Below are 23,680 nucleotides of genomic sequence, written 5' to 3' on the forward strand. Positions count from 1 at the left end.
GGAGCGGAGCAGATCAGAGGTTGAGTAACTCTTTCAATGACACCCAGTGAGCCCAGGGTGGGGCCAGAGCACAATGCTGGGGCGCCTTGACTCCTGAGTCTGGGCCCTTTCCACCGGACCCCACTGCCACTCCTTAAAAGGCACCGTTTGCCACGCACCTTCTACACACATTACCTCATCGAATTCCACTCTTGTGAGGCAAGTATTATTTCCATATCATAAGTGAAAAAACCAGTTCAGAGAAATTGACTTGCCCAAGGTCATGTCTGAAAAGTGATGATGCCAAATTTGAACCCAGTGGGGGTCTGGCCTCTCTGCCCGGGTGGGCGTGGAGAACTGTGGCAGAGGCCTTGGCCAGAGGCAGGACCCGGGTGCTGCTCCAGCTCCCTCTCCTTAAAAGGTGCGTTGCCCTGCAAGGTGAGCCGGTGGCTGTGGCCATCCCAGGTTGGCAGCCTGCGCCCATGAAGCTGATCATGGCCATGAGTCACGCTGGCTGTGCTCACAGAATCCTCTGGGTGATCCTGTTTGACCAATTCCAGGACACTGACCTCACCGGGGATGCCGCTGGCTCTGGGCTGTCAGCCCACGGTCGTCCTCTGGGTGCCACGTTGGGCCCCAGGACTGTGGACAGGGTTGGCAGACACCTGCTGAAAGGCTTTAGCCACCAGGTTGGGAAGCCAGGGAAAGGGGACAAAGTCGCAGGCTTGCCGAGTCTAAAGACAACCCGGGATATGGCCCCTGTATATTTATTCTTGACACCAAGTGCTTGTGGTTGCCTGCAGAGAGGCGGCAGGGATGGAAGCTCGAGTTTGCTGGGCTGGCTGCTTGACTTCTGCGCTCCCTTGTGCCCTGCAGCTCCACCCTACCAGGGAGCAGGTGCCAGCCCACAGAGGAGACGGAGTGCCAGGGTGGGCATTGAGACGACTAAGACACCACTCCGGGCAGGCACGCTCACCTGCAGGCAGCACCAGCATGGCTCAGAGTGAACGTTTGGTGGCCACAAACACAGGTTCCTTCTAAATACAGAACACGGAGCCTGGCGCGGTGGCTCACGCCTGTAATCCCAGCACTTTGGGAGGCCGAGGCAGGTGGACCACCTGAGGTCAGGAGTTCGAGGCCAGCCTGGCCAACATGGCGAAACCCTATTTCTACTAAAAATACAAAAATAGCCGGGTGTGGCAGTGCACACCTGTAATCTACTAAAAATACAAAAATAGCTGGGCGTGGCAGTGCACACCTGTAATCGCAGCTACTCGGGCGGCCGAGGCAGGAGAATGGCTTGAACCCAGGAGGCAGAGGCTGCAGTGAGCCGAGATCACACTACTGCACTCCAGGCAACAGAGCGAGACTCCATCTCAAAAGAGTAATAATAATAAAACATAAAAATAAATAAACCTCCCGAACATGGGAGGGAAACTGACCCTGTCCTTGAAGAACTTATGCCCAGAGACCTCAAAGCAGGGGGCTTTGGCTACCCAGCATCCCTTGTGAGGCAGAGGGCAGGGGAGGCTTGCCCAGGTGGCAGCGTCTTTGTAGCAGGGCAAGGATTTTAACCCATGCCCTGACTCCAGCCTGCCCTAAAGTGGAAATGAGGCGGAGCCTTTTCTACCCTGGCCTCAGGAGAGAGGCATGAGGAGGGCAGCTGTGTCTCTGAGGAGGGAGGACTCAGGTAAGGACCTGTCAGGTCAAGAGGATGTTGATGGCGCTGCTGCCACTGCCTTCCCAGCAGGGCCTGCCCCTGCCAGGGGCCAGGGCCAGCTCAGCCCCCACCCCAGCCGCCTGGGGAAAGCTGTTACAGGAAGTGAAGGTAGTTCTGGCCAGGCTGCGGAAATCCCAAATGTGTGGGCTCTGGGCAGGGAAGGGCCCAGAGAACAATGTTGGGGTCGTATCCATGGAGGGCAGGATGCTGGCGACAGTAAGGCTGCCAGGCCCTCAGCCGCAGTTCCTCTGCGCTGCCTGGAACACCAGCTGGAGGCGTGACCCTTACCCCTGCCAGGGCTGGGGTCCCTGGCTCTGCAGGAAACCTGGGCCACTGGTTGTTCCAAGGAACCTCCCTTTCCAGCCACCTCCTGGCAGCAGGGCCCCTCCGGCCCTTCCACGGTGATGGAAGAAGGGCGGGAAGAATCTGATCTGGATTCAGATCCTGCCTGTGCTACCTGCAAGTTGTGTGATCTTGGGCAGGCTGCTTCTCCATTCTGAGGCTCGGTTCACGATGGTGAAATAGGCTGGCAGTGATGGCTGGCAGTTACTGAGTGCATGCTACATGAATTCTCTCACTGAGTCTCCACCGCAACCCCAAAGGCAGGGACCGTTGTTACCACCATTTTACAGATGAGGAAACTGAGGCTTGGAGGGCTTAAGTAACTTGACATGAATGGAGTTCAGAGCTCAGATCTGAACTCCGATGTGGCCGGACACGATGGCTCACGCCTGTAATACCAGCACTTCGGGAGGCCAAGGCGGGAGGATCACTTGAGACTAGGAGTTCGGGATCAACCTGGGCAACATAGTAAGACCCTGTCTTTACAAAAAAAAAAATTTTTTTTTTTGTTTTGTTTTGTTTTTTTTTTTTGAGACGGAGTCTCGCTCTGTCGCCCAGGCTGGAGTGCAGTGGCCGGATCTCAGCTCACTGCAAGCTCCGCCTCCCGGGTTCATGCCATTCTCCTGCCTCAGCCTCCCGAGTAGCTGGGACAACAGGCGCCCGCCACCGCGCCCGGCTAGTTTTTTGTATTTTTTAGTAGAGACGGGGTTTCACTGTGTTCGCCACGATAGTCTCGATCTCCTGACCTCGTGATCCGTCCGTCTCGGCCTCCCAAAGTGCTGGGATTACAGGCTTGAGCCACCGTGCCCGGCCCAAAAAATTTTTTAAAAAAAATTAGCCTGGCATGGTGATGTGCACCTGTAGTCCCAGCTACTTGGGAGGGTGAGGTGGGAGGATCCCTTGAGCCCAGGAGTTTGAGGCTACAGTGAGCTGTGATCTCATCACTGCACTCCAGTCTGGGTGACAGAGTGAGATCTTGTTCTAAAATATAAAAAATAAAAATTATTTATTTTATTGTTTTTGAGATGGAATCTCGCTCTGTTGCCCAGGCTGGAGTGGAATGGCATAATCTCCGCTCACTGCAACCTCCTTTGCCTCCTGGGTTCAAGCAACTCTCCTGCCTCAGCCTCCCGAGTAGCTGGGATTACAGGCATTTGCCACCACACCTGGCTCATTTTTGTATTTTTAGTAGAAACGGGGTTTTACCATGTTGGCCAGGCTGGTCTCAAACTCCTGACCTCAAATGATCCACCTGCCTCGGGATCCCAAAGCGCTGGGATTGCAGGCGTGAGCCACCGTGCCCAGCTCCAAAATAAATTTTAAAAAGGGGGAAAAGAATGAACCCCAATGTCTTTACTTTCTAATTCTCTTTGTTCTTGCTCATTATACTGCTTTCCTTTTGGGACAAGGTTTTTCACCATTTTGAGCCCCCGTTGCAGCATCTCCAAGCTGGGGTTCATGACAGTCTCTGCAAATGAGGTCACGGCTCAGCAGGTGGAAGCGCGCTGGCACCCACTGGAAGCTCCAGAAGTGTTGAGCTGCGTGGCTTTCTCCTTCCCCCTACCCCCAGTCACATCTTAAACAGGAAACACCAGGCTTCCCAAGATAAGGACCCCAGCACCATGGGAGGGGCCCGTCGCTGTACCAGCCTTACATTCAGCCCTGTGCCCTGGCCCTGGTCCCTGCCACCACCTCCTCCTGCTCTGGAGCTGGCTTGGTGGTGCCTGTGTCTCAGACAGCCCTAGGGAGTTGGAGGCAGTGACCTCACCCTTGGAGAATGCCTGCTGGAATTCACCCTGAACCTGCTCCTCCGTTCTCCATGCCTCCCAGCCACTTCTGAGCGCACTCTCACGCATACCTCTGTGGCGGCCAGTGGAGCATCTCCTGGGAACAAGAACACCCCTGCTAAACAGAGCTGTTAATTACCAACTGGGGGACAAGCCAGTGTCCCCACCTTCAGCCAGCTTGCTGGGCAAGCTTAGGCAAGTAGCTCTCTGTCTCTGGTCTGCCCCCTAGCTCACATCCCAGCAAGGAAGCCATCCAGTGTCCAGCCTTTGCACCCACACCACCAGAAGCTCCTTCCATGCCTTGTTCGACCTAACACTGCGGAAGGAGGGACTGATTCCATTTCATACATGTGGATACCAGAGGCCCAGAGAGATGGTGACAGTGCCTAAGGCCACACCCTGTGAAATGGACTGAGGGTGGCCTGACCCCATGCCCTGCTCCTCCCCCTCTGCCACACTGCTGCCCCAGGAGGGTCAAAGGATCCCTCCTCTCATGCCCAGAGCAGGGACTTTGAGCCTATTTATTTATTTATTTATTTGAGATGGAATTTTGCTGTTTTCCCCCAGGCTGGAGTGCAGTGGTACGATCTTGGCTTACTGCAAGCTCCGCCTCCTGGATTCAAGTGCTTCTTCAGCCTCCGCCTCCCAAGTAGCTGGGATTACAGGCGCCTGCCACCATACCTGGCTAATTTTTGTATTTTTAGTAGAGAGAGAGTTTCACCCTGTTGGCCAGGTTGGTCTCAAACTAGTGACCTCAGGTGATCCACCCACCTCAGCCTCCCAAAGTGCTGGGATTACAGGCATGAGTCACCGCACCAGGCCGGGCCTCTCTTATCCATCTCCCCCCACCCCCACCCCACAAGGAGGAGGGAGATTCCGTTTTCTCAGGATCCACTCCTAAGGCCGGCATACTTTCTCCAGGCCTAACTGGCAACCTCAGCCAGCAAGCATCTGTGCGGGCCCCTCTGGGCCTGCTGGGTGATAGGAACTAGAGCAAGACACAGCCCCTACCTTCTAGGAGTTCACAGCAAACACATGGACACAATCTGAAGTCTAAATGCTACAAGAGAGATGACATTTACCGCCATGGCGATAGAGTACAGACTGGCCGCAAGCCCTGAAAAGCAGCACACCTGTAAAAGGAGGCTGTCGGGTAAAGCATGGGAAGGAGGTGATGCTTGAGAAGTGTTTTTTTTGTTTGTTTGTTTGTGTTTGTGTTTTGAGATGGAGCCTAACTCTGTTGCCCAGGCTGGAGTGCCGTGGTGTGATCTCGGCTCACTGCAACCTCCACCTCCCAGGTTCAAGCGATTCTCCTGTCTCAGCCTCTTGCATAGCTGGGATTACGGGCACCTGCCACAACGCCCGGCTAATTTTTGTATTTTTAGTAGAGACAGGGTTACACCCTGTTGGCCAGGCTGGTCTCAAACTCCTAACCTTAAGTGATCTACCCGCCTTGGCCTCCCAAAGTGTTGGGATTACAGGTGTGAGCCACCTTGCCTGGGCGAGCAGAGTTTTGTTTTTGTTTTTGTTTTTTGAGACGGAGTCTCGCTCTGTTGCCCAGGCTGGAGTGCAGTGGCGCGATCTCCGCTCACTGCAAGCTCCGCCGCCTCCCGGGTTCACGCCATTCTCCTGCCTCAGCCTCCCAAAAGCTGGGACTACAGGCGCCCGCCACCAGGCCCAGCTAATTTTTTTTTGTATTTTTAGTAGAGACGGGGTTTCACCGTGTTTGCCATGCCAGGATGGTCTTGATCTCCTGACCTCGTGATCCACCGGCCTCGGCCTCCCAAAGTGCTGGGATTACAGACATGAGCCACTGCGCCTGGCCAAGAGCAGAGTTTTGAAGAATCAAATGGGACTCAGCCTGAGAGGCAAGCGGTGGGAAGGGTATTCCAGACAGAGGGGAGAGCGTGTGCATGGCACAGACGCAGGGAAGTTCACAGTCCGTCCCAGGAGGAGGCTTTGGTGGGGCCTTGGAGTCACACAGACCTGGTTCTAATCACAGCCCTCTCCCTCACTAGCCAAGCCTCAGTTTCCTTCATCTCTGAAATGGGAGGACAGGACCCTCCTCATGGTTATGAGATCATAAATGTAATGTCAGAACACGATGCAATTATGTGGTAAGCGCCCTATTAAAAGCTTCTCTTACGGTGTGTTAGTAATGTGTATGAGTTTGCTAGGCCAGCCATCACAAAACATCACAGACTGGGTGGTTTAAACAACAGATGTTTATTTTTTCATAGTTCTGGGCTGGAAGTCCAAAATCAAGGTGCTGGGAGGGTTGGTTTCTCTGCTTGGCTTATGGGTGGCCACCTTCTTGCTGGGTCCTCACATAGTTTTTCCTCTGTGCACTCACATCCCCCAAGTCTCTCTCTCTCCTTTTGTTTTGTTTTGTTTTGAGACAGAGTCTCACTCTGTCACCTGTCGCCCAGGCTGGAGCGCAGTGGCATGATCTTGGCCCACTGCAACCTCTGCCTCCTGGATTCAAGCGATTCTCCTGCCTCAGCCTTCTGAGTAGCTGGGACTACAGGCACCTGCCACTACGCCTGGCTAATTTTTGTATTTTTAGTGGAGATGGGGTTTCACCATGTTGGCCAGGCTGGTCTCGAACTCCTGACCTCAGGTGACCTGCCTTGGCCTCTCAAGGTGCTGGAATTACAAGCGTGAACTGCCATGCCCAGCCCAGTGCCTGTTTATGGAGGGGGACATGGAGGCACAGAGGGCTTTGGGGTATGACCCCAGGTCACACAGCTAGGAAGGGACAGACAGGATTTAAACCTAGACAGTCTGACTCTGGGGTCCCTGCTCCTCTCCCCATGCCCTCTCCACCCTCCCCACACACAGCAGGAGCCCCCTGCGCTCCACAAACACCCTTTTGTGTGTCACTCAGCTCCAGTCACACCGTTAACCTTTCTCCCATTGTCGGATTCTAAGGAATTTTTCGGTTAATTTTTTTCCATTATAAATGAGGTTGGAACAAACCTGTTTGGACATAAGAGCTTATTTCTTCGTTTGGCTTTGATACAAGTGGGATTTCCAGGGCAAAGGGAGCATTTTATTGTCCCCAAGAGCAGGGAAGGAGTGAAACCCGAGCTGGGCCCCACCTGCGCTGCCCACCTGCCGGTTTACTTTGGGGGAGGGGAGGCTCGGCAGCAGGGACGTCCTGAGACTTGGCTCGGCGCTGCCCCACCTCCAGCCACCTCTTTGTCTCTGCCGCCTCTGCCTTAGAAAGTTCCAGATTCCAGCCGGGCGCGGTGGCTTACGCCTGTAATTCCAACACTTTGGGAGGCCGAGGCAGGCGGATCACGAGGTCAGGAGATTAAGACCATCCTGGCTAACACGGTGAAACCCTGTCTCTACTAAAAATACAAAAAATTAGCTGGGCACGGTGGCGGGCGCCTGTGGTCCCAGCTACTCGGGAGGCTGAGGCAGGAGAATGGCGGGAACCCGGGAGGCGGAGCTTGTAGTGAGCCAAGATGGCACCACTGCACTCCAGCCTGGGCAACAGAGCAAGACTCCATCTCCCAAAAAAAACCAAAACAAAAATTTTAAAAAAAAAATCAAAGTTCCAGGCCCCAAATCCTGGTTTTTCTGAGATTCTGAATTCAAAATAATGGCTCCCGTAACGATATGGTCATTTTTTATTTTATTTTATTTTTGAGATGGAGTATCGCTCTGTTGCTCAGGCTGGAGTCCAGTGGCATGATCTCAGTTCACTGCAACCTCCACCTCCCAGGTTCAAGTGATTCTCCTGCCTTTCAGCCTCCTGAGTAGCTGGGATTAGAGGCACCTGCCACCAAGCCCAGCTAATTTTTTTTATTTTTGGTAGGGACAGGGTTTCACCGTGTTAGGCTGGTCTTGAACTCCTGACCTCAGGTGATGCACCTGCCTCGACCTCCCAAAGTGTTGGGATTACAGGCGTAAGCCACCATGCCTGGCCAAGGATCTGGTTATGGTTCTGGGTCTGGGGTGGGAGCTGAGAATGTGCCTTTTAAAAGCCCCAGGGATCCTGGACTACAGTTTAGGACGGCTGGGATCCTAAGACAACAGCCCTCTCCAAGCCCATTCCTAGTGCATCTCTTCCCTGAGCACCCTTCCATGCCCTTACCCTTCCCATGGGGCCAGCCACAAAGGAGGAGCACAGGTCCAGGCTGGGGATGGAGGCTCACACCTGTAATCCCAGCACTTTGGAGACCAAGGCAGGAGGATTGCTAGAGCCCAGGAGGGCGAGGCTGCAGTGAGTCATGATCGCACCGCTGTACCCCAGCCTGGGCAACAGAGCAAGACCCTGTCTCAAAAATAGAAAAAACAAAGGAGGAGCCCCAGATTCTGCAAGATAAATGAATGACGTGTGTAACCTTACAGAGGACTCGTTCTATACCCGGCCCTATGCCTCTCTTCTCCCCAGGGAGGCCTGGATGGACCCCAGCACCTCCGCCACTTCCTGTGTGACCTTGGGCACCTCTTTGTGTCTGAGCCACTGTGTCCTCTCTCCGCTGTGAAACAGACATATTAGTGCTTTCCTTTTTTTTTGAGATGGAGTTTCGCTCTTGTTGCCCAGGCTGGAGTGCAATGGCGCGATCTTGGCTCACCACAACCTCTGCCTGCTGGGTTCAAGTAATTCCCCTGCCTCAGCCTCCCAAGTAGCTGGAATTACAGGCATGCGCCACTACGCCTGGCTAATTTTGTATTTTTAGTAGAGACAGGGTTTCTTCATGTTGGTCAGGCTGGTCTCGAACTCCCGACCTGAGGTGATCCGCCCGCCTCCACCTCCCAAAGTGGTGGGATTACAAGTGTGAGCCACCGTGCCCGGCCTGGTTTTCCGTATAATTTCCCCTACTAGTAGTTCCCATCTCAGAGGGTCCCTATGATGTTGAGATGGGGAAGGAAGCTAGCAAGTCTGGAGCACAAGAGGAAAATGGAAGCCCAGAGAGGGCAGAAGCCTTGCCTGGGCTCAGCCAGCAGCGAGAGCAGAGAATCTCAAGGTGGCCCTGAGCTCCCACTGCCAGTCCTCGGGTTGCTTTTGACTGAGGCTGGCAGTGAGGTTGAGGGAGAGAACATTATTTCTCAAAGTGGTGATTGAGGAGTGACAGGAAGCAGTTCCCTTAGTGAGTCTCTTTTCCAAGGGTCAAATCCCTGATCTCGGAAAGTTCTTTGTTTCACGTCTGCACTTAGTTGCCCGGCTGGGGACCCCATGCAACCTGGGAATGACTGTGAAATGGCTGCCCAGTGGGCACAGTGTTTGCTCTGCACTTGGCCCTGACCACTGAGCCACAGCCAGGCCGGCTGCAGGACTGCAGCTCTCAGCCCACAAGAACAGGAGTCTCCGAAGGAGTGGCAGGGGCTCTGCTGGGCCAGGCCCAGGCCCTTTTTGCCCGACTCTGGCCCCACCCCCAGGGGCTGTGGGGAACAGGCAGAGAGGCCAGCTTCCTGGACAGTGGCCTGGGAGGATGAGGCAGGCAGGGAAGGAGCCAGGGCTGCTTCGGCCAGGGTAGCCTGGGAAGATGAAGTTGGTGTTTGACTAGTGAGGCCAGGGCGCGCCCCCACACTCACTCAGGCATGCGTGGCCTCTGGTGCCTCCTCTCCAGAGGATGTATTTCCCAGAACTCAGCTCCCCTCAAGTCACGAGCTTCCCTCAGGGACCAGCTCCAACTGCCTGAGTTCACAGAGAAGGTCGAGGCCCAGCCAAAGGAGAGGACAGGCCTGAGGTCAGCTGGTGAGTGGCCACGTCAGGAGGCGATTCTTCAGAAACCATGGTTGATCACTCCCTTCTCCAGCCATCAAGGAACCAAACTGTTGGCATTGTGTCTACACATCTGTCTCCCCAACCTGGCTGGAGTCCCAAAGGTGGGGGCCAGCCTTCTCTCAGTTCCTGGTCCCAGGCCCAGGGCCTGGTGCAGGAGTGGTCCATGAGTCCCTGTCAAAGTGAAGCAAACTTCTATCGGGGCTTCTTTTTTTTTTTTTTTTTTTTTTGAGAAAGAGTCTTGCTCTGTCGCCCAGGCTGGAGTGCAGTGGCATAATCTCAGCTCACTGCAACCTCTGCCTCCTGGGTTCAAGTGATTCTCCTGCCTCAGCCTCCCAACTAGCTGGGACTACAGGTGTATGCTGCCACGCCCAGCTTATTTTTGTATTTTTAGTAGAGATGGGGTTTCACCATGTTGGCCAGGCGGGTCTCGAACCCCTGACCTCAAGTGAGCCACCCGCCTCGGCCTCCCAAAGTGCTGGGATTACAGGTGTGAGCCACCACGCCTGACCTCAGTGCCCTTCTAATGTCCTTGTCCCCCATCGCTACTATGCTGTAAGTCTAACTTTTTGGGGAATCAGAAAGAGTGTGACTTTTAAAAATCTGCTGGACCTTCTGGGCTGGAGAGCACTGTGTCCCATTCAGGAACTCAGTAAAATACTTGGGAATAATGGGACAGGTGCAGGGGAGGTCGGAAGGTGATGGTCCTCAGAGACTAACCTTTGGAACTTGATCTGGAGTGACCAACCATCCCGGCTGCCTGAGCCTAAAGAGATTCCTGAGACGTGGAACTCTCAGTGCTAAAAAAAATTTAAGAAGTACACATTGGGCTGGGCGCAGTGGCTCACACATGTAATCCCAGCTACTTGGGAGGCTGAGGCAGAAGAATTGCTTGAACCTGGGAGGCAGAGGTTGCAGTGAGCCGAGATTGCGACGCTGCACTCCAGCCTGGGCGACAAGAGCAAAATTCTGTCTCAAAAAAAAAAAAACAGAACAAAACAGAAGTACATGTTGGTCACCCTGGTGCCGACTCTTCCACTCATTGTGTAACTATGGGGAAGTTACCTCACTTCTAATCACTCATAGGTTTATCTGGAAAATGGGGTCCATATCCATCCTGTGTCCCTCCTAGTTGTCATGAAGCTCTGTGCAACTGAAGAGGGAGAGTTAGAATGCCCTACATCCCGGCAGATGTGAGGGTTGATGACCATGGCGGTTAGGGGTCTTTTATCTCCCTGACCCCTACTGCCTGAAATTCATTCAGTCGTCAAAAACACTGGTTCAAGACCTATATATGTGCCAGGAACCAGGTATGCATAGCTGGAAAAGGAAGAGGCCGGACCTCCTGGCACTCACAACACTGCATGAGCAATTAGAGCACAGGAAGAGGAATTTGGTCAACAACGAGTTTTTCATGAGCAGCTACTATATGCCAGGCATTTCACAAGCATTAACTCATTCGATCCTCACAATAACACAGTGAGGTGGGGATTATTTTACCCCCATTTTGCAGATGAAGAAACTGATGCTTGGAAAGGTTAAGTAATCACTACAAATGTCAGGAAGAGGACACTAAGAAGTATCTCTTTGAAGGATGAGCACGTGTCTGGGAGCGTGCAAGGAAAGGGCTTTCCAGAAGGGAGCAGCAGGTGCAAGGTTGGGAGGCACAGAACAGCAACCGGGGAACTGTAAACTCACAGAGCCCTGTGCGCTGAGCCCAGGGAGGACACTCAGGTGATAGGGAGGCTGTGAAGTGGAGTACTGTTAACGAGTGGACGGCAAGTAGCAATTGGACAGATTTGGGTTTTTAAGGACCAGGGCTATGAAGAGAGCTTGGAGGGAGAATATGGTGGGCTGCGTCGTGCTGGCAGCTTCCTCTTAGGGTTAAAGTCTTGTCTGGCCAAGAAGGGTCCAGTTAGCCAAACACTTCCGATGGATCCACGGCTCATGTTTAGCGAGGCTTGGGCTCAGCCTGGCTAGGAGACTTCCTTTGTGCCAGTTAGAGAAAGGCACCTGCTTGGGACTGACCGGATTGGGGAAGCCTCGCCATGTAGCGGGCAGGCGCAGGCTTGGTTATCTGTGGGCTCCAAGGTGAGCTTACTTAAAGGACCTTCCCTCGGCTACCTAGGGAGGACCTGCGGCCCACGTGGGGTAAAGGAAAAAACGCCACACAGCACAAGCCGAGTCAGTGCCCTAGCAGGGCCTGAGGAAGGCAGACCCCTGGGGAAGGCAGGTCCCAGGGTTTCTGCAAGTCGAGCCCCTGCAGCGTGGAGCCCGTCGTTCGTCTTAGCCTAGGTAGGGACCCCTCTCGGGACCTGGGGACGCCGCTGGGGAGGCTCCACCCTCGCAGAGAAGTTTCCCCTGCGGGTGTTCGGCCGGGCCTAGGGGCGGGGCCCGTTGGGTGGGACGCCCCGCCCTCGGCCCGCCCGGCCCCGCCCCTCCCGCGCCGAGCCTGCCCATATAAGGCGAGCGTCGGGCTGCTGCGCCCTTTATGGAGCGGTTGTCGTCACCTGCGTCCGCCCGCCTTTCACCGCAGCCCGCCAGCCCGCCAGGGCACCTCTCCAGAGCCACGCCCCTCCGCGCCTCTCTGCCAGGAAGTGCCGCCCTGGCCCAGTCCGCCGTCCGCGGGGAGGCCGCCCAGGCACACACGACCCCCTCGAACACACCCCGGCCCCGCGCACCTGCTCCTCATCGCGTCCGGATGCGCAGGAGCCTGGGACCAGCGGAACAAGCCGCGGATGGCTTGTTCGGCCACAAAGTTTGGTTGCCAGGGTGGGTAGAATGTGCTGGATTACCCACCCACAAGCCAGGAGTTGGGGTTGGAGGAATCAGCCTTCCTCCAGGAGGGCGCAGCCCACTGGGCGCCTGCTAAGTGCCCAGCGTTGAACTCACCTTTAGAAAAGAAATCTATGCCACAATGCGGAGTGCAGCTCCGCAAAAGTCAGTGCTTTAGAGCTGCATGGCCTGGTTCAAATCTAGCTAGGTTGCTTACTGTTATGTAATTCTTCTTACCTTCTTTTTTTTTTTTTTTTGCGACGGAGTCTCGCTCTGTTGCCAGGCTGGAGTGCAGTGGTGTGATCTCGGCTCACTGCAAGCTCCGCCTCCCGGGTTCACGCCATTCTCCTGCCTCAGCCTCCCAAGTAGCTGGGACTACAGGCGCCCACAACCGCGCCCGGCTAATTTTTTGTATTTTTAGTAGAGACGGGGTTTCACCGTGGTCTCGATCTCCTGACCTTGTGATCCGCCCGCCTCGGCCTCCCAAAGTGCTGGGATTACAGGCGTGAGCCACCGCGCCCGGCCTAATTTTTGTATTTTTAGTAGAGACGGGGTTTCATCATATTGGCCAGGCTGGTCTGGAACTCCTGACCTCGTGATCCACCCTCCTCGGCCTCCCAAAGTGCTGGGATTACAGGTGTGAGCCACTATGCCCGGCCTGTAATTTTTCTTTTCTTTTTTTAGAGACAGGGTCTCGCTCTGTCGCCCAAGCTAGAGTTCAGTGGCGCTGTCAGCTCACTGCAGCCTCCAACTCCTGGGCTCAAGTGCTGCTCCCATCTCAGCCTCCCCAGTAGCTGGAACTATAGGTATACGCCACCACGCCCAACAGTGACAGGTTAGGCAGGTACTGTACTGCCACGCTGGATCGGGTGAGTGCCTCTCTCCTTCCCATCTGTGGCCAGAAGGGGAGAGATCTGAGAAGGAGGCTTCTGAGCCTCTGGCAGCTCCAGAGCCTAGCTCTGCCTCAGCGGCACACACCTGCAGCACATGAATTCCTCCACGCCAGAGCGCCCCACTTGGCTGCCTCTAGACTCAAGTATCCTCGCCTGGGTTATTACTGCCCCCTGTCCCTGATTTCCAGATGCCCACCCCAGGCATCCACCCAAACACCAGTTCTGGCCTGAGGATTTTCTAAACTATGAATCTGACTGCTTGTCTCTTTCCTGTTTAAACCCTCCTACCGGCCTGGTGCGGTGGCTCACACCTGTAATCCCAGCACTTTGGGAGGCCGAGGCAGGCGGATCATTTGAGGTCAGGAGTTCGAGACCAGCTTGGTCAACCTGATGAAACCCCGTCTCTACTAAAAATACAAAAATTAGCTGGGCGTGGTGGCGAATGCCTGTAATCCCAGCTACTCGGGAGGCTGAGGCAGGAGAATCGCTTGAACCCAGTGAGCAGAGGTTGCAGTGAGCTGAGATTGCACCACTGCACTCCAGCTTGGGTGACAGAGTGAGACTCCATCTCAAAAAATTAATTAATAATTAAACAAAATAAACTCTCCTACTTTTCCCCAGTGCCTGCAGAAGAAAGATCCAGCCCACAGGTGCCCTCCAGGTTCTGGGGCCACAGACCTCTGGGGTCTTCTACCACTTCCTTCTTTCACTTTACTCTCAGGCCAGCCTGAACCCTTTGCAGTTTCCTGGGTATCCATTCAGTAAATATTTATTGTGTTGGGATGCCACACCAGGAATCCTGCTCAGCAATGGTGAGCAGCCCAGCAGGTATGGTCCTTGCCCTCAATACATAAATGTAAAATAAAATTTTTCCTTTCTCTCTTCTATTTTTTTTCCAGACAGGATCTCACTCTGTCACTGAGGCTGGAGTGTAGTGGCACAATCATGGCTCACTGCAGCCTTGACCTCCTAGGCTTAAGCAATCCTCCCACCTCAGCCTACCGAGTAGCTGGGACCACAGGCATGGGTTACCACACCTGGCTAATTTTTGTATTTTTTTTTTGGTAGAGACGGGGTTTGCCATGTTGTCCAGGCTGGTCTCGAACTCTTTGGATCAAGCGATCCACCTACCTCAGCCTCCCAAAGTGCTGGGATTATAGACTCGAGCCACTCGCCAGGCAAATGTTTCTTTTAATGTGGCACGTGCTATGGAAGACCTACACAGTACCAAGAGAGTTTTTGCCTTTTGCCTGGAAGACCCCCCCCCCCACCTCACTCAGCCCTGCTCTAGACCTTTGCTTGGTGACACTGTTATAACAGTGTTATCCAGCTCTGAAGGGCCTCCTTGCATGTGCCTTTATTGGGGCTGTTATCACCCTGGGGTGGGAATTTGCACACCTGGCTCCCACATTTGACCACTTTCCTTGGGGAAAGTGGCCTTATTCGGGAAAGTGGCCCTATTCTCGTGGTATGATGTCCCCAGTGGCTTGTGAGGTACACAGCGCCTAGTAGGTGCACAGCAAGCCTCTGCTGCAGGCCCCATCCGCATGAATCCATGGCTCATTCACACGTTTTCTTGATTCATCCATTAAATCAGAGGGGCCAACTTCCCCTCCCTCTGCCAGACCCTGATACAGACCAATTGTTTCAGAGGGTAAAGGGGTCATCGTGCCTGGTCCCTCAGGGTTGGAGAAGATATGATTGGCAGAGGAAGTGACTTTTTTTTTTTTTTTGAGACGGAGTCTCGCTCTGTCGCCCAGGCGGGAGTGCAGTGGTGCGATCCGCTCACTGCAAGCTCCGCCGCCTCCCAGGTTCACCCCATTCTCCTGCCTCAGCCTCCTGAAAAGCTGGGACTACAGGCGCCCGCCACCACGCCTAGCTAATTTTTTTTTTTTTTTTTTTTTTGTATTTTTAATAGAGACGGGGGTTTCACCGTGTTCGCCAGGATGGTCTCGATCTCCTGACCTCGTGATCCTCCTGCCTCGGCCTCCCAAAGTGCTGGGATTACAGGCATGAGCCACCGCGCCCGGCCTTTTTTTTTTTTTTTTTTTTTTAGACACAGTCTACCTCTGTCACCCACGCTGCAGTGCAGTGGCTCAATCTTGGCTCACTGCAACCTCCGCTTCCCGGATTCAAGCAATTCTCCTGCCTCAGCCTCCCAAGTAGCTGGGACTACAGGCACGTGCCACCACACCCGGTTCATTTTTTGTATTTTTAGTTGAAATGGGTTTCACCTGTTGGTCAGGCTGGTCTCAAACTCCTGACCTCAGGTGATCCGCCTGCCTCAGGGCCTCCCATAGTGCTGGGATTACAGACGTGAGCCACCACACCCGGCCAGAAGTGACGTTTGAACAGGACCTCTTTGGGTGAAGGAAGTGTTGGGCATCAAGCCGAGAGAGGAGGAATTTGAAATAACCGAAGAGGTGTGAACATGGGCAGCTGCTGGGGTGGGGCCCCCAAGGGTGTGGCCCGAGTGTGTGGTCGGAAGTGTGGGCCAGGAGCTGAGGAAGGCAGTGAGCTCCGCAGGACCGGAAGGGCCTTGTGTGCTGGTTCACTTTCCCCTGTTGGTGAACAAAGGCTTAAAGGCATGAGCCAAGCCAGTGAGTGACATTTCAAGGTTTTGTGACTGTGACCCAGAGTAAGAAATACATTACATCACAACCTGGCAGAACACACAACATGAGACAGTTTGCTTTTTTTTTTTTTTTTTTTTCCTTTTTTAAAGAGACAGGATCTCACCCTGTCACCCAGGCTGGAATTCAGTGGTGCCTCGACCTCCTGGGCTCAAGTGATTCTCCTGCGTCAACCTCTCAAGTAGCTATGATTGCAGGCTCCAGCCACTGCATCAGGCCATTTTGACCATTTTATTTTGTTATATTTATTTTGTTTTTCAGAGTTGGGGCCTCACTCTGTCGCCCAGGCTGCAGTACCATGGCACAATCACGGCTCATTGCTGCCTTGAACTCCTGGGCTCAAGCGATCCTCCCACCTTAGCCTCTGGAGTAGCTAGGACTACAGGCACACACCACCACACCCGGCTAATTTTTTCTTTCTCTCTTTTTTTTTTTTTTGTAGGAATGGGGTCTCACTGTGTTGCCTAAGCTGATTTTAACTCCTAGCCTCAAGCAGTCCTCCTGCCTTGGCCTCCTAAAATGCTGGGATTAGAGGCATGAGCATAGCCAAGACAGTTTACTATTAGTACCCAGGTGCGTTCTGATATTTTCTCTTTTATGTTATCATATCATTATTACATTCTGATTTACGGCTGGGCACGGTGGCTCACGCCTATAATCCCAGCACTTTGGGAGGCCAAGGTGGGCAGATTGCCAGGGCTCAGGAGTTTGAGACCTGCCTAGGCAACACGGTGAAACCCTGTCTGTACTAAAATACAAAAACTTAGCCAGGCATGGAGGTGTACGCCTGTAGTCACAGCTACTTGGGAGGCTGAGGCAAGAGAATTGCTTGATCCAGGGAGGCAGAGGTTGCAGTGAGCCAAGATTACACCAGCCTGGGCGACAGAGCAAGCCTCCAACTCAAAAAAAAATTCTGATTTACTCAGAGTACTGACTTAATTAATTTTGAGATCCACCAGTGGGTCATGACACAACTTTTTGGTTTTTGGTATTTTTTTTTTTAAATAGAGACGAGGTCTCCTATGTTGCCCAGGCTGGTCTCGAACTCCTGGGCTCAAATGATCCTCACGACTCAGCCTCGCATAGTGCTGGGATTACAGACATAAGCCACCGCATTCAACCATACCTGCAGTTTAAAAAAGGGATTCGAGATGGGCGCGGTGGCTCATGCGTGTAATCTCGCATGTTGGGAGGCTGAGGCGGGTGCATCATTTGAGGTCAGGAGTTCAAGACCAGCCTGGCCAACATGGTGAAACCTCGTCTTTTCTAAAAAATAGAAAAATTAGCCGGGTGTGGTGGTGCACCCCTGTAATCCCAGCTCCTCCAGAGGCTAAAGCAGGAGAATTGCTTGAACCCGGGAAGTGTAGGTTGCTGTGAGCCGAGATAGCGCCACTGCACTCCAGCCTGAGTGATGGAGCAAGACTCCGTCTCAAAAAAAAAAAAAGGGATTCTTCCACTCCAGGCACAATGGTCTGGTGGTGGTTCATAAAGTATTTTAGCTTTTAGAATTCTGGGAGACAGATCTTCACAGCCATTTTAACTTGCAAAGCAGCCTAAGGGGATGGGATGGGTCCTTTCTCTGCCTCCAACTCCCCCCAATCAGAATACCCCATGGCTGCCCATTTGGTTCCCAGGTCAGTCTGAGATCCAAACAAAAGGGGAGGAAGCAACCTCAGGACGTTTCCCGTCACCCTGCTTCCCATCGCCCCCAGCTCCAGGAAGTCTCCACTTGACAACCAGTTCCCTTGCCAGGCTGGCTTCAGATGCCACCATTCCTGGGATGGGGTTGTGGAGGAAAGAAGGGTGGTTGAGACCCCAGCTGGGTTCTGGCCTCTGTCCATCCACGAGAGGCCATTTCCCTCTGGGTAGAGGATGGCTCTTGCCTGCTCTGACTGCCCACCTGTAGGCCCGGCACTCAGCAGAGGGTGGATCCAGGGCTCAGAATCCCCACCTCCACCCCCGCCCAAGCCTCTGTCCAAGTTTCTCTACTGTCTGGGGTCTCTGAGGCCCCTGGAGAGATTGAAGAAACTTAGAGTGGTGGGGGCGCCACCAACTCATAACCTTTGGCTCTTATAACATTGGATGGAGTCCAACCCTTTCATTCTAGAGAGGTGGAAGCCGAGGCCCAGAGATGGGAAGACACTCACTCATGATTACACAGGAGCTGGTCTCAGAGTGAGGGCAGAAGACACAGGTCTCCTGACTCCAAATCCAGTGCTCCGCGTTGGGAGCTGCTAGGGAAGGGAAATGTTCTGTCCAGGAGAAACTGGGCAGCCCAGGAGGTCTGCGTCCTGGCTATGCTTTTGCTGGCCCCTTTCTGTGGACCTGCCATAGTTCCTGCCCTACCTGGTGTATAAAACAAGGGTATGGGGCTGGCGATGTCCCCACGCCCTTCAGGTTCTGAGCCTGTGCTGCCATGGCCTCTCCTTTCTGTGTGTTTGTGTGGGACATGGGGGAGCCCTCCCTCCCCACCTAGAAGAGTGACAGGAGGAGGATGAAACCCGTGGGATACTGTTTCCTCCCAGGAACTTGCTGCTTCCTTGAGGCTTCAGAATTGGGATAGTGGCTTCTAGTCCTTTCTCTGGAGACCCTGGATATAGCAGAGGCCCCACTTTGCCTGCTCAGTTCAATTTCCTCAGTCCAATTTCCTTCTCAGTTCAATGTTCCTTGTGGGTGTCTCTCCTCCAACTGGACCTACAGCTTCTTGGGGCGGGGACTGAGACCCTACGTCTGCAGTCAGGACTCCTGCAGCAGGGAGGCATCAGGGTCTCTTCCCAGCACAGGCAACATAAGTCCTAGTTAGGATCTGGGGCTCTTTGCAGAAAGTGCTGGTGTCCTTGAGAGCAGTTTATTTAGCCTGTCTGGGCTCAGAGTCTCCATCTGTGCACTGAGAATCATCATCATCACTGTGAAAATTAAATAAAGGACTACATGTAAGGCTCTTTTTTTTTTTTTTTTTTTTTTGAGATGGAGTCTCACTCTGTCGCCCAAGGCTGGAGTGCAGTGGCGCGATCTCGGCTCCCTGCAAGCTCCGCCTCCCGGGTTCACGCCATTCTCCTGCCTCAGCCTCCCGAGTAGCTGGGACTACAGTCGCCCGCCACCACGCCCGGCTAATTTTTTTGTCTTTTCTGGTAGAGACGGGGTTTCACCATGTCAGCCAGCATGGTCTCGATCTCCTGACCTTGTGATGCGCCCGCTTTGGCCTCCCAAAGTGCTGGGATTACAGGCGTGAGCCACCGCGCCCGGCCCCATGTAGGGCTCTTAGTGTTGTGGTCAGCACAGAGCAGGCACTCGGTAGTTATGTGTGGCAGGGATGTATTAACCTAGTTTCTCTCAACATGGTACAAGTGCCCCTGGGGAGGAGAGAAGTCACGTTGCTTTGCCCTGAACTGTGCTAAGGCCTTCACCTATGTTATCCCAATGTGCCTTGCAGGGACCCTGTGAGATAAATGTGCTCGTTGCCTGTTTCACAGACAGGACACTGAAGCTCAAAGAATGAAGGGACTTGCCTTGGTCCCAGCCTGGCGGGAGGGAACAAACCCAGGTCTCACTGGCAGCAGGCCCTGAACGCCCCTCCCATTCCCACCAGATGGACCCCAGTCCCTTTCTCAAGTCCCGACTAAAGAGATTTTCTGGCCGGGCGCGGTGGCTCAAGCCTGTAATCCCAGCACTTTGGGAGGCCGAGACGGGCGAATCACGAGGTCAGGACATCGAGACCATCCTGGCTAACACGGTGAAACCCCGTCTCTACTAAAAAATACAAAAAACTAGCCGGGCGAGGTGGCAGGCGCCTGTAGTCCCAATTACTCGGGAGTCTGAGGCAGGAGGCGTAAACCCGGGAGGCGGAGCTTGCAGTAAGCTGAGATCCGGCTACTGCGCTCCAGCCTGGGCGACAGAGCGAGACTCCGTCTCAAAAAAAAAAAAAAAAAAGAGATTTTCTGGGCCAGGCACGGTGGCTCACGCTTGTAATCCAAGCACTTTGAGAGGCTGAGGTGGGTGGATCACGAGGTCAGGAGTTCAAGACCAGTCTGGCCAACATGGTGAAACCCCATCTCTACTAAAAATACAAAAATTAGCCAGGCGAGGTGGCACACACCTGTAATCTCAGCTACTCAGGAGGCTGAGGCAGGAGGATTGCTTGAACCCAGGAGGCAGAGGTTCCAGTGAGCTGAGATCACATCACTGCACTCCAGCCTGGGCAACATAGTGAGACCCTGTCCCGCCCCCCAAAAAAAGAGACTTTCTGAAATTGAACATCTCTGATGATTGGCCTGTTCTTCCTTCTACTCAGATGATTTAATATCAATGGAGTTTTACGGTTTCCAGCCATGGAAAATGACTAATTAGAATAGAAATGGAGGTGGAGGTTTTGATTGGAATTCAACCACAGAGGAGCTGGAGAGGAGGGAGGCCGGATGCCCGGCCCTCAGAGAGCAGGGACATTCCCAGTGACAGTCTCTCCCAGGCCAGTGGCTTCTGTGCCTTTGGCTGTTGGTCCTGAAAGAGGTGCCTTCAGGGTTAGGGGTGTCTGAGCTCAGTCTCAGGGGTCACACAGACAGGGTTCTGGCCCCAGCCCCACCACTTCCTCTTCACTGGCTGAATCTGTGGCCATCTCGCCAGGATGTGGCCTTCAGATGCTGTAACTCCTAACTCCCAGTCTCGCCCTTCCCCTCTGAGTGTCTCTCCTCAAGGTTCAATTTTTGGCTGGGTGTGGTGTCTCTTACCTGTGATCCCAGCACTTCGGGAGGCTGAGGCAGGAGGATCACTTGAGTGCAGCAGTTCAAGACTAGCCTGGGCAACAAAGTGAGATACCCATCTCTCTTTTATTTGAGATGTAGTCTCTCTCTGGTGCCCAGGCTGGAGTGTAGTGGCATGATCTCGGCTCACTGTAAACTCCGCCTCCCAGGTTCCAGTGATTCTCCTGCCTTAGCCTCCTGAGTAGCTGGGATTATAGGTGCTCACCGCAATGCTTGGCTAATTTTTGTATTTTTAGTAGAGACGGGGTTTTACCATGTTGGCCAGGCTGGTCTCAAACTCCTGACCTCAAGTGATCCACCAGTCTCGGCCTCCCAAAGTGCTGGGATTACAGACGTGAACCACCACGCCCAGCTGAGATCCCCGTCTCTACAAAAAAATTGTTAGAGATTGGCTGGTTGTGGTGGTGTGTACCTGTAGTCTCAGCTACTCAGGAGGCTGAGGTGGGAGGATCACTTGAAACCCAGGAGGCAGAGGTTGCAGTGAGCCATGATTGCACCACTGCATTCCAGCCCGAGTGAGAGAGTGAGACCCTATCTCCAAAAAAAAAAAAAAAGAAAAAAAAAAGAGGGACAATTTCTGGGAAAGAGAGCCAGGTTGCCTAGCTCGGGTCACAGGCCTGCCTCTGAGAAGAGGGGACAGGACCCTGTGTTTGGCAGTTTCACCGTCACCAAATGGATGGTGGAGGGGCAGATCCTTGCCATGAACGGAGTTTGTGCTCACTGCCCACCAAGTTCATAGATTGAAATCCTAACCCCCAAGGTGATGGTGTTAGGAAGTGGGGCCTTGTGATTAGGTCATGAGGGTGGAGCTCTCATGAGTGGGATTAGTGCCCTTATTTATTTATTTATTTTTGAAACGGAGTTTCGCTCTTGTCACCCAAGGTGGAGTACAGTGGTACAATCTTGGCTCGCTGCAACCTCTGCCTCTCGGGTTCAAGTGATTCTTCTGCCTCAGCCTCCCAAGTAGCTGGGATTACAGGCGCCCACCACTACGCCCAGCTAATTTTTGTATTTTTAGTAGAGATGGTGTTTCACCATGTTGGCCAGGCTGGTCTCGAACTCCTGACTTCAGTTGATCCACCCGCCTCAGCCTCCCAAAGTGCTGGGATTATAGGCGTGAACCACGGCACCCGGCCGGATTAGTGCCCTTATAAAAAAGACTCAGGCTGGGCGCCATGGCTCATGCCTGTAATCCCTGCACCGTGGGAAGCCAACGTGGGCAGATCCCCTGAGCCTACAAGTTTGAGACCAGCCTGGGCAACACAGTGAGGCCCCGTCTTTACAAAAATACAAAAGTTAGCCAGGCATGGTGGCACATGCCTGTAGTCCCAGCTACTCAGGAGGCTAAGGCAGGAGAATCACTTGAACCCAGGAGGCCAAGGTTGTAGTGAGCAGAAATGGTGCCACTGCACTCCAGCCTGGGTGACAGAGCGAGACTCTGTCTCAAAAACAAAAGAACAAATAAATAAAAATAAAAGACAGTGCACAAACAGGCATGTAAAAGAAATTGACTGGGCACCGTGACTCATCCCTGTAATCCCAGCACTTTGGGAGGCCAAGGTCGGGGAATCGCTTGAGTTCAGGAATTTGAGACCAGCCTGGGCAACATGGCGAGACCCCATCTCTATTAAATAAATTTAAAAAATAGAATAAATAAATAAATACAGGTAAAATAAGAAAAATAAAAGAGACCCAAGAGAGCTCTCTTGCCTCTTATGCTATATGAGGACACAGTGAGGAAAGCACCGTCTTTAAGACCCTGAATCTGCCAACATCTTGACTTTGGATTTCCAGCCTCCAGAACTGTGAATCGTGAGAAGTAAATTTCTGTTGTTTATAAGCATCCTGAATAGATTAAGATGATCCTCAAAGACAGGGGTTGCCATGACCAGAAAAGGGAAGTGAGAGATGCTGGAAAGGCCAATCAGAAGCTCCCCACCCCAGAAGGCCACCCATCTGTTCTGGTCCTGGCTTCCCTGAATACAAACTTCGATTTGGCTGTGTTCCTCCTGCCTTCCTTCCTCTTCCTCCCTCCCTCACTAATTAATTGTTTGCTCTGTTTCGGGCGTACTAATAAGCCCAGGGAAGAAGAGTCAGACCCAGTGCCAGCGAAGGAGAAACTCATCTAATCCAGAACAGCCGACACAGCTCCTCTCCCATGGAACACCCAGAGCAGACACTGCCAGTCGATCCCTGCACCCTTTCCCTGGGAGCCTGGGCTCAGCCTCAAGACTTTGCTCCCGCTTCACAGAGCTCTGCGCAGCCAGTTCTTATCAATTGGAGTTGGTCCAAAATTTGGAAACTCTTTGCTCTGCCTGGCCAAAACCATTCCTGCTTCCCATAACAATTCTGACATTTAAAAACAGCAGAATTCCCCAACACTCATCCCCGGGAAAAGAAATTTGGCATTATTGGTACTTTCAACCCCTGACCCTGGTCAGCTGTTGAGTCAACTTGCGGTTGAGTCTTGAGTCCCATTTCTGCAGACAGAAAGACCACATTTGCGTTTCTGAGTCTCGGGGTTAGGATGAATTTTCTATAGTCACTGTAACAAATTACTGCAAAAAAATTAAGGCTTAAAATAAAACAAATCCATTAGCTTACAATTCCAGAGATTAAAAGTCCAAAATGAATCTTTCAAAAATTTTTAATTTACTTTTATTTTTTAATTTTCCTTTTTTTTGAGATGGAGTCTCACTCTGTCACCCAGGCTGGAGTACAGTGGCGCAATCGTGGCTCCCTGCAACCTCCACCTCCCAGGTTCAAGCAATTCTGCTGCCTCAGCCTCCCAAGTAGCTGGGATTACAGGCATGTGCCACCACGCCCAGCTAATTTTTGTATTTTTAGTAGAGACGGGGTTTCACCATGTTGGTCACACTGGTCTTGAACTCCTGACCACACGTGATCCACCTGAGACAGAGTCTCTCTCTGTTGCCCAGGCTGGAGTGCAGTGGCTTGATCTTGGCTCACTGCAACCTCCACCATTCGGGTTCAAGCGATTCTAGTGCCTCAGCCTCCCAAAGTGCTGAAATTATAGGCATAAGCCACCGCGCC

Source organism: Macaca fascicularis, chromosome 10 (genome assembly GCF_037993035.2).
Source record: "Macaca fascicularis isolate 582-1 chromosome 10, T2T-MFA8v1.1".
Classification (NCBI taxonomy): domain Eukaryota; kingdom Metazoa; phylum Chordata; class Mammalia; order Primates; family Cercopithecidae; genus Macaca; species Macaca fascicularis.